The sequence below is a fragment of the Homarus americanus genome, unplaced genomic scaffold (genome assembly GCF_018991925.1).
Source record: "Homarus americanus isolate GMGI-L3 unplaced genomic scaffold, GMGI_Hamer_2.0 scaffold11022, whole genome shotgun sequence".
Classification (NCBI taxonomy): Eukaryota; Metazoa; Arthropoda; class Malacostraca; order Decapoda; family Nephropidae; genus Homarus; species Homarus americanus.
The window spans coordinates 16,742,610-16,754,176 of record NW_024737068.1 but is presented as its reverse complement, the minus strand read 5'-3'; the positions used below and the strand labels follow the sequence as shown (position 1 = coordinate 16,754,176).

General features: G+C 44.1%; 1 protein-coding gene across 28 annotated transcripts in view; it reads left to right on the top strand.

The window, feature by feature from the left end:
* The window catches only part of LOC121873023 (E3 ubiquitin-protein ligase lubel-like), a 119,800-nt gene that overhangs the window by 64,938 nt on the left and 43,295 nt on the right, over positions 1–11,567 (top strand). Inside the window, exon 1 of one of the 28 annotated variants that reach the window (XM_042376316.1) lies at positions 8,551–8,688. The exons of the other annotated variants lie outside the window; for them this stretch is intronic. The gene's annotated coding sequence lies outside the window, so the exon portion shown is untranslated. Of the gene's footprint in view, positions 1–8,550; positions 8,689–11,567 lie in introns of those variants that run through there. 28 annotated transcript variants of the gene reach the window in all.

The window sequence follows — 11,567 nt, the reverse complement described above, 5'->3', positions numbered from 1 at the left end:
TGAGGGTGATAGGTAGGGTAGAGTGAGGGTGATAGGTAGGGTAGAGTGAGGGTGGCAACCATGAGGGGAGTGCCTGAGGAGTAAACACACACACACACACATGTTGATAATGGTAAACACTGTCAGCTGTTGATGATTAGGTTTACCTGGCTGTAACGAGGAGCAGCTACCTGACTTTCAACACCTGGGCCGCGAGGTGATTTAGGAGTTCTGTTTTAGGTACTCCATATGTAGGAGTGGTATGTTAAGTTGGGATTATGATTTATTATTATTATCATCATCATAATCATCATCATTTTATTATTATTATTATTATTATTATTATTATTATTATTATTATTATTATTATTATTATTATTATTATTATTATTATTATTATTATTATTATTATTATTATTATTATTATTATGTTGTTTTTGCTATTATTATTATTACGGTGTGTTAAATTTCTGTTTGTTAATTGGTGTGGGAATTTACCTGCAACATACAGACATAAATACTGTATAGATAAGTTGGCTTCATAGATTTCAGCTCCTGTGGATGTAGTTGTGAGGATAACGGAGGTAGGACACTGAAGAGCCTCTACACCGTCAGTCTTGTATCATGTGTTTGGAACTTCCCCTTGATATATTTGATGCCTTAAACCTTCATCTGTTAAAAGCTTCCGGGAAAGTTGTTGTCGGGTTCTTCTTGGCAAATAGCCTGTATATCTCATATGACCTTCTTAGATTCCTATGAAGATTAGAGCCCCTTTAATCAGCTTATTTCACCTGGGGGGGAGGGAGAGGGGGTATGGTTAGGGTGGTTCATCTTAATGCGAAGTAAGCTTGAGGGAGGAGGAGGAGGAGGGGGGGGTGGGCTAATTGGGTAGCTCCCCTATTCTAGTCAGTCCAATATCCTCTTTCTGACATTTGTATCCTGGAAATACCCGTAGCTTAGTTTTGCTTCGAATCACGACGTCTAGACAAAACTAAAAGCTTAAAGATACCCGTAATTTGTATTCATTATCCGGCTTTGTTAAATTCCTTCTCTCAACGACTCTTCAGTGCTTTACGGAGAGCATCTATAACCCTCACATAGTCTGGTGTTGTACTGTACCATATTACTGGATACGAGGACGAAATTTTGCCCTACTCTCCACACCCATCGCTCAACAGCCTCCCTTTCTTCCTCTTCCTCCACTCCACACCCATCACTTTTTTTTCACGGGGATTAGCCCACCCGGGCACAGGTCACTGACCCACATCAGGGCTTGGGGGGCGAAAATGTAATAATAATAATAATAATAATAATAATAATAATAATAATAATAATAATAATAATAATAATAAAGAACCATAAAGAAATACAAAAATGAAAAAAGATCAATAGTGAGAAATGATATATGAATGGTGTGTTGTCAATAATACGAGAAACAATTGAGACCCTGCAAATGTGTGTAAATGAGGCAGAAAGTCAGATCAGCACCTGAGATTTGGTTGTTTGCCATAGACAACACATTATGCTTTCCATATCTTCCCAGGCGGTAGTATCTCCCTGTTTGATAGTTGCCTACTACTTACTACCTACTGTCCATTTCCTCATTCATCTGCGTCTTTAGTGGTCAGTGACGAAATACAGTCCCCCTCTACATCCATTACTCAGTAGTCCCCTTTTTCCATTCATCCGCGTCTTTAGTAGACTATCTCGACTATCCTCTTCAGTACCGGGACGCCACTTAAATTTTTTTATTTGGTTAACGCCAGACGATTTTACTCAGCTCAGAGGTGACTCCGTACACAAGGGGTTGCTGGTAATTGCTGTAGTAACATGACCGAGGGTAATCGTACTGACAAATCTCTCCACTTTATCTCTCGATGTCCAAGAGTTGAAGGAGTCTCCAGGTACCTAACATAACCTCACTTCACCTCACCTCACTTCACCTCACCTCACCTCAAGCGAGAGACACCTTGACGATTACAATTTATCGGCCATCACAAGAGAGAATGTAAACAAGAATTGCCAGAATGATTAGCCGCTGTGTCGAAACATTCACACCGCCAGCCCCAGACACACCTTACCTCATCTCACTCCTTCCCCCCCAAGTGCTAATAACCTACCCGCCTTCCTCACTGCTACTGGGTGACCACGCTGTCTCTACGTAACACCCTTGATGCCCAGCCACCTACGTCATGCTCATTAAAAGAGATGGTGTGTTGTTAATGGAGATGGAGCACCTGAAGATTAGACACCTCAGCTCTTTTCACCTGTTGGTTAAACATCTTTTCGCTACCTGGGTGGATTGGGTTAGATTAGGTTAGGTTAGAGTAGAGTGGATTAGGTTAGTTTATGTTAGGTAAGCGTTAAAGTAAAAAATCATTAGGTGAAATAAAATGAGCTGCTGGGGTGTCTAATCTTCAGTTGATCCATGGAGAGATTTTTTTTGAGATTACAATGGAAGGTGAAAAATTTGTAGTCTCTCTCTCTCTCTCTCTCTCTCATATATTTAGATCGTGTACCAAGACCAGACAAAATGTATTCACACACACACACACACACACACACACACACACGCGACTCGCGCAAATATATGATGTATATATACATTGGCGTATTTACACCAGGAATTTCCTTTTGCCACAAAGAGATATAAAGATAGTCAGTCGCATCCTGGGAGAGAGAGAGAGACTACTACGACTACTACCACCCACACCAGCAGGGGTCTATTTTGCTACAATGGCACAGAGTAACCCTGCACCAGTGCCAGCCATCTCTCTCTCTCTCTCTCTCTCTCTCTCTCTCTATATATATATATATATATATATATATATATATATATATATATATATATATATATATATATATCTTTTTCCTTTCCCGTCTTTTGTGTGTGCGTGTGTAAGTATGTTTTCTGTGGCACTCAATCCGTGTGTGTCTATTCCTCTCTCAGTAAAAAGATTCAGCCTACTGATGGAACCGTCTGTGTCCTGGCCTTGCTTACACGATCAGCTGACTTGAGGCTTCACAGTTGATGTTTTCCTCTCTTGTCGACAGGGGGCTCTATACCTCTCGCCTTTGTTTGTAAACATGAAAACAGTGTCATGCCTACTGGCCCCCAAAAGTGGGCCAGGCAGTTTGAGGATTGAATTGAAGAATTTTGTATTTTTGTATTATTTCGGATTTACATGGTCCTGAGTTAGATTCACGGTGGGGTAGAACTAACACACACACACACACACACACACACAGACACACACACACACACACACACAGATGAACTCGTAGACAGGTAAATACACACATATCAATTCAGACGCACATATACACATAAACAGAGCTACAGCACACGAACGCACAAGGTAAATACACAAATCCACACAAGTAAATACACAAACACACAGATAAACACACACACACACACACACACACAAACACACATGTGGTTTGGTGACTGTAATACAGCCATTGTGTGTCCGACGTCACAGACACTCCCACCTCCTCCCCCTCCTTCTCCTGTTCCTCCTCCTCCTCCCGCCATGTCTCTCAACCATCACTACACAACACCGTCTTTCTCTCTACGTACACTCAGATGTTTAATTCCATCACCTGGCGTAATAACACGTTTTGGTTTAAGAGCGCTGATAGTTGGTTAGGTTAGGTTAGGTTAGGTTAGGTTAGGTTAGGTTGGGTTGGATTAGGTTGGTGCCGTCTTATATAACAGGCTCCTCGAGGTTCATTGGTCTGCATGACATAATATCACACACCAAGATGGCCGTCGTGTACATACAAGGGGTCGGAATTACTGTATGTGTAGAATACCATAACTAGATTGTGTTTCTCGTCACCTCAAGGCCAGGAGAATATTTTAACATACAAATATGAGAATGGAGGAAACTGCTGCAGGCGTGTTGGCCGTTTACACCCAACCTTTATCACTGTCCAACCTATATTTGAAGTTTTCCAACGAATTCGTCTTAATGATGGTGTTTGGTAATTTGTTCCACTCATCCACTTCTCTATTTCCAGACGTATGGATGTGTAATAAATCCGACAAGGAAAGAATCAGAACTGACAACTAAACATAATAACATGTATCAATTAGGAACGTTCTGTCAATATTCATTAATAAAGATAAAAAATTCTACTGATTCCCAGTCGCCCGCACGATCACTATTCCTCATAGCTGATGGTGCGAGAACCTACGTAAGTATCTGGTGAAGCTTCATAAGACACAAGAATATTGTCCAAAAGGCATTCAAATTTGTAGAAAAATTTAAAAGAATATCATCCAAACTGGTATTAAAAGCCTAGACCACCAGAACTAAGACACATTCACTTAGCAACAACAATAAGGAGACAGAATTAACTCCCAGAATCTCGTGCTTCCCCCCGACCCAGGCGTCTGTAGAGGCAACAAGTGTATTGGGTGTGAGATAGTGTTGTCCCGCTGTCAGCCAAGGGCGCCGTGCTTGACATTTCCAGCACCCCGACGACCTTGTCCCGAAATAGTGAGACATTCTCTCCTTTCCTTCCCTCTCTCCCTCCCTCTCTCCCTCCCTCTCTCCCTCCCTCTCTACCTCCCTTCACCACTACCAATCCCCCTTTTCCCCTCTTTCCCCTCCACCCGTGGTCAGCAGACAAAGCTCCGCCTTCCCATTGTCACCAACCATTCTTATTCTTACACCACCCATTATCACCATACACATCACGCCCCCTCTCCCTCAGTAGTACTCTCCATTAGGGATATACAGTGATTAAATCTTATCTTATTTACTGTCTATATTTTATTGATTTATCCATTTCTTGCTTTATTTATTTAGTTATATTTTTACCACCAAGGAACCTGATGGTCTAGACTCATACTCCTCCTTATCGGATTTATTTCTTGTATAAACACACACACACACACACACACACACACACACACACACACACACACACGCACGCGCGCGCGCGACCTAGAATTAAATATTAGCAACATAACTCCATGATTAAGTACAATGCAACAAAAACCTCACTTAGTAAGGCAACATCCATCACTGTGGTCAGGATAGGCAGGTATCGGTCAGACCACACTGGGCACAGACATCAATTAAGGTCTGGTGGATGGCTGGTCAAGTGTGTGTGTGTGTGTGATGAATGAAGTTTAGTACAGTATTATAGTAGTTGCCACTTGTTGAGCTTGCCAAGACTGTGTGTGTGTGTGTGTGTGTGTACGTGAGAGAGAGAGAGAGAGAGAGTGTGAAAGATTATGTATGACTTTCATCTCATCTTCCAAGTGCTGCTAAAAGATTGTATCGTATCATGGTAAAGTCTCAGTATAATAGTGATACCATTTTGGATATGATCTTAGGATATTACCTGAAATCGACCTGCTTGATACGTCCCTTCAACTGCACACACACACACACACTAATACTAATAATAATACTTTGATATCACCCGGATTCGAGTATGACGATCATCCCGCTATGGTATATTGATGTGAGTTATTAAAGATGTCACCTTTGTTGGTGTGCTCTGAGGTAACTCGAGAGGCCGATACGGGACCGGTAGGGCCGTCCATAGAAGTTGTGCGTGTGGAGGGCTACGTCTACTGCGTGAGAGACGGCGGCAGCGTCTCTCCGGAGCTGGTGCTTGTCTGCCTCGGTACGCAGTCGGGCTAACTCACCTTGTGTGGTGCTCCTCCAAGCGTTACGGTGTGGAGTAATCGTTTCCCAGGTGAGGGGGTCGATTTGACACTTTTTCAGGTTTGTCTTAAGACTATTTTTATACCTTTTCAGTTGCTCGCCAGCGTTACGTTTACTATGCATTAGGTGACTATAAAGTAGCTGCTTGGGCAGTCTACTGTCGTCCATGTAGGTAACATGGCCAGTCCAGCGTAGTTGTTCATGGCCAAAGGTAGCCTCGATGCTCCTACAGTTGGTGTCAGCGAGAATATTGGCATTTATTCTCTTGTCTTCCCAGTGAACTCGGAAGATGGAACGTAGACTACGTTGGTGAAAGTTTTCAAGTGCCTTGGGGTGCCTCCTGTATGTGACCCATGTCTCCCTGCCATATAGCAGGGTGGGGGAGGACCACTGCTCGATATACGTGTAACTTTGTAGATAATTTCAGCTCCCTACAGCTGAAGACACGGGTACGGAGTCTGCCAAAGGCTTGAGATGCACATCTGACCAGATGTTGAAGCTCTTCATCGATGTCCTCGGTGGTGGACAGGTGGGAGCCGAGATACCTAAAGTGGGCAACATTAGCATACACACACACACACACACACACACAGAAAAGGTAAAGTAGCGTAAATTTGGTGCATACCATTTTGTACAGGCACACCTTCCACATGAACCCCGGACCCCAGTAAACAGCAGAACAGCGGATACGGTCCTTCCTCGTAACTTGGAGACGCATTTTATTGTTGTGCCCACGGTAATTAAAGATTCGCCTGGAGGAGGAGGGGGAATGGGGTAGTTTATTTCCTCGTAAAGATTAACTATATTGCGTCTAATTGGTGTTTGTGTTGGTATTTATCTTCGGTAGTCTGGTCTTACGGTTTCTCTATTAATATGATGAGAATTACCTTTTTTATTTATCTTTTTCTCAAGTTTTACAATTTTCTTGGATTTTCCTGGTTAAGGCGAATGGGTTCTTATTTGCTTATTTTATTTTGTGATGTGTGTTCGTGGTAGAATTTGTCTTGTGTTCTGTTAATGTGAACTTGTAAGATAAAGAACTGAAGTGTTTTGTCTTATATTAGTGAGTACAAGTGTTGACTGTATTGTTGTTGTTGTTTTGTTAGTTATTTATTATTATCATTGTTATTATTATGATTATTATTATCGAGTCTCTCTCTCTCTCTCTCTCTCTCTCTCTCTCTCTCGCCAGAAGATATATGTCACTGGCGGACGTAATTTACAGTGTTTTTTGTCTTTTTCCTGATATTTATTTACGTTTATTTTGCCTGTGGTTGTGCAAGAGGGGAGTGGGGGGTGGTTACGTAATTGTCATCACCTTTAGATTAACCCCAGCTTATTTCACCTTAAGATTAGCTCCCCAGCTTATTTCACCTTAAGATTAGCTCCCTTAGCTTATTTCGCCTTTAGATTAGCTCCCTTAGCTTATTTCGCCTTAAGATTAACCCCAGCTTATTTCACCTTAAGATTAGGTCTCCCAGCTTATTTCACCTTTAAATTAGCTCCCTTAGCTTATTTCACCTTTAGATTATCTCCCTTAGCTTATTTCACCTTGAGATTAACCCCTAGCTTATTTTACCTTAAGATTAGCCCCAGCTTATCTCAACGCAAGATTACGCCCCAGCTTATTTTACCTTGAGAGAGAAAAGGAGAGAGAGTATTCAGTCATGTCGTGTTGACCTGAGTGTCTGGTCTGTAGGTTACCTGATATCAATAAATAAAACTCTCTTTAAAAGTCACAAAAATGTCGTGTCCTTCATCGCTGTGTCGTCGGAGTCGTCCCTCTACTGCGTCGCCTCCGTGTCGTAAGCCCAGCGAGGTCGTCAGGTGTCTCGTCCCCTTTCCCTTCTCTCCCCTTTTTCATCTCCTTCTCCTCTCCTCTCTCCATTTCCTCTTCTCCCCTCCCCATCTCATCTACTCCCTTCCTCTCCTATCCCCCTTCTCCGTTCTCACTTTTCTTTCTTCCTTTCCTTCTCCCTCCCCTCCCTCTTCCTTCCCGTCCTTTCCTTCTCCTCCTTCCCGTCCTTTCCTTCTCCTCCTTCCCTTCCTCTCCTCTCCCTCTTCTCCTTCTCTCCTTCTCCACTCCTTCTCCCTTCCCCTCTTCCTCACCCGACGCTCCTCTTCTCTTTCCCTTACCTACCCTCTTCTTCCCACTGCAATGTAAACAAACTTCAGGGGGAAGCAGGAAAGACAGACGCAGGTACTCCTTGGTTCATCCGTCCGTCCATCCGTTCGTCCCGTCCGTCCATTGACTGTCAGCTGGTTGATGATGACAAGTGACCAAAACAAAAAACTGAGGAAGGGTGTCGGAGGGTGTCAGTCTGAGCCGCTGTGTCTACTGAGAGGAGGAGGAGGAGAACTCTGGCAGGGCTTCGTTTACTCCTCTCCCAGACACTCACTCTCCTCTCCTCGCCTTCCCTCCCGCCGTCACCATGCCCCACCTCTACTCTTTCTTTTTCTCTTTCTTTTTCTTGTTATTACTCTTTTTCTTTCGTTCTTTTCTTGTTCCCCCCCCGCCCTCTCTCTCTCTCTCTCTCTCTTTCCTCCTCCCCCAGGCACTCTACCCCCACTCCTTGGCTCCCCAACACGTAATAAGTTGCCAAGTCTATCGGGTGGGTATGGTGGGGTGCTCCTCCCGCCTCCCTCTCCCCTTTGCACAACCATTTATACACCCGCTGCATCTTCCATATTTATCATGATTTTATGGTATCATTAAGTGGTTGGGAGGACCTTACAGCGTACGGCCTAGCAATATTCACACAAGGTAGAGAGAATAAGGCCTTAGTGTCGACTATTTCTGCCCCACGGTTGCCAGTACTGGGGTTAAAATAAGTGGTGATGTGGTGACACTGGCGACGGGGAGGGTCGTGTCGAGGAGGGCGGGTTATTTGGTGTCTCAGTGCCGGCGGAGGAAGGGGACGCGGGCGGCACCAGTAGTCTACTCCATCCTCACTCACACTCGCAGGCTTGATCGACGTGGACGGAAGCCGAGACTGACTCTAAATCGAAGGATACAACGGTAACGAAGTTCTACACGCTGCCACCCCACGTACCAGCTACGCCTTTTCTTGGGGAATCTATACACGTCTCCTAGAGTGACGTACAATACGTGTCGTTGGATCTACGCGCCTACGGACATGACGTGTTTACAGATGTTGCAGTATACACGTGTCTCTGAACATGACGTGCACAAGTGTACTATCCACGTGTCGACGAGCGTGACGTGTTACTGGTGCTACAGGATTCACGCGGCTAAGTGCATGACACTCGATGACTGGATCTTTCCACCATGACGTCCACTAGTGCCCCTCCCGCCATCTTCCCAATTTCTCCCTTATCAGTCACATATAAACCTGGTTTAGCCTCACCCGATGTAAACCCAACCCTCGAAACTTAAACCTTTCCTGACCTGTTTAGTTTAATCCCCTTAAATCTAACTAGATTTACCTAGCCTGACTTGACCGCAACCTAATTGTAGCCTGATCTTACGAGCTTAGTTACACCTAACCACATCCTAACTCGGTACTAGCTGTAGGAGGCACACTAGCGGACTTCCTGGTGGTGAAGAGGAGCCACAGTCACGCCCGTCATGCCTCTCAAACGCCAAGATTTTATCTCTGGCGGCGCCGGAGGATCACAGCTTACTAGGCGTCTACTTGACTGACGCTACCGAGGCGCCCACCCCACCCCGACTACCACTCTTGAAGATGATGACACCAAGAGCACCACCACCACTCGTCGTCGTCGCCTGCGTCTGTGCCCTTGACAGTACCTGCATTCCACTGTTACCACTGACAGTCCACACCACGACCCGCATTTTTCAGAGCTGCTTACCATGAACGACACCTCCCCCTCACCCTTCACCCGTTCTTTCCTTCCGTAACTGAGAGGAAGGGGTATGGGGGAGGGGGGGGGGTGGCACGTCTTGTTGCTATTCCTTAAGACACGAATGTGATATCGACGGCTGCTATATTTTTTTTGTCAGTTTGAGGGATATATGAATGTTTAAAAAAATGGCCGATTGTGCGACGAATATTTGAGTCCATCTTTGTGCCTAAGTCAGGGCCTGGGTGAACATCCTCAGTGTCGGTCGTGTGAAGGAAGTGACAAAAGTTAAAGAAAATGAATGGAAAACTGAAATAAATTAGCGGGAAAGTGATGAAAAATACACAGAAAATTCAATGGATGGAAAACTATAATAAATTGACGGTAGACTGAAGTCAATGGCCAAAGAACTGAAACAACTGACATGAAAGCGGAACTAACTGTCGCGGACAACTGAAATAAATGGCTGAGGAAATTTAGTTAATGGCCAAGAAACCTGAAGTGGACGAAGAGGGAAAATAAATATGGACGGAAAGGAAGTGGGGACACACACTCATACACACACACACACACACACACGGCGGTAGGCATCTTGGCATCTAATCCTGTAGTTGAAGAATTTGCCCAACGTCAACATAGTCAACACATGAAGGCCGTCGTCTCGTGTTTAGCGTCACATTTATTTGAGAAAGAATTATTGAATTATCTGTCGATGGTGACTCACATGTTTCACCTAGAAGAGTAAATAACTACACGTGTAAAGTGACTCGTGATGTTTGTTGGCAATAATAATAATAATAATAATAAAAATAATAATGAGAGCGAGATGCGGTAGTTAAGAGTGACTGTCGTAATGGGAATAATTACGTCAGAATGAGAAGTCTTCTCTACGGATGTCACTTTCAGTATTTTATTTCCTAACCATTTTATTCAGCTCAGAGGGGAGAAGAAATCTTGGCAGGATTTTAATGCAAAAATGTAATGTTTCTCTTCCTCCTCCTCCTTAGTGTTGCTGTAACCATATTCATATTCCTCTCTTTCATCTACCAGTACTACTCATATTACCTGTAATTATTATTTTAATTAATATCACTTTTATTTTCATACTTTTATAAATACAGTTTGTTTATGTAATTTTTTTTGAATACTTTTTTCATAAACAAAGTTTGTTATTTTGTCTCAGCTCTCCGGTCGTTCTGAGTTTAAGCTTTACGTGTGATTTGTGTTGTTGGGTTATGATTGTTGTTGTTGTTGTCTTAAAAGATGTGATCGTAAGTGTGACCCGTTGGTGGGCGCAACATTATGATGGCGTCAGATTAATCATCAGTAGTGTCGTTGGCTGCCGACGGTAGATTGACGGTTCATAGCTCTTGAGAGTTGATTATCTAAGTGAGTAATAAGTACTTGGCATAGGTGATGGTAGACGTTTGGTAGATGGCCACCACAGTGAACCAGTGGGCACCTCTCCAGTTTCCTCGCTTCCTGCCTCAGTTATTAATACATTGTAAAGTCTGACAGCAAACCCTGTTCTCTAGCGAGAGTTACCGGGACGCGGGACCTTCGTGTGTACCTTCCTGACTCACTCCTGCCTGGCCACGACCACCTGCTGGGGGAAAGGGCGGGGGGCATCTCCTGTCGGTGGGATGACATGCCAAGCAGGTGTATATCATCTATTATTAAACACAAGATGATGCGCCAGGTGTGGTGGGTTAAGAAGGTTGTACCTGGTGAGGCTCCCGTGACTCGTAAGTCTCAGCCGTGATCCCTGATGGTCACAACAAATTTGGAATCTGATTTGAGGATGTTGTCTGAATAGCTGACCATTACCTGGGCCTTGTTAGGTGACCACGGTGAGAGTCCTGACCGTCGTGTAAGCCAGGTCCTCACCAAGTGTTCTGGTCTACGACGACCATCATCAGATCTCAGTCTCTCCCAGACCAGGCCCGGTAATAAACATGTTCAAGGCCTTCGTCCAGCCAACTTTGCGAAGGTCGCCTGTTGCGTGCGCGTTCATACTTACACCACACCTGTTGCTCTGCCACATCTTCTGTAGTCTCGGCCGAAAGTTACATA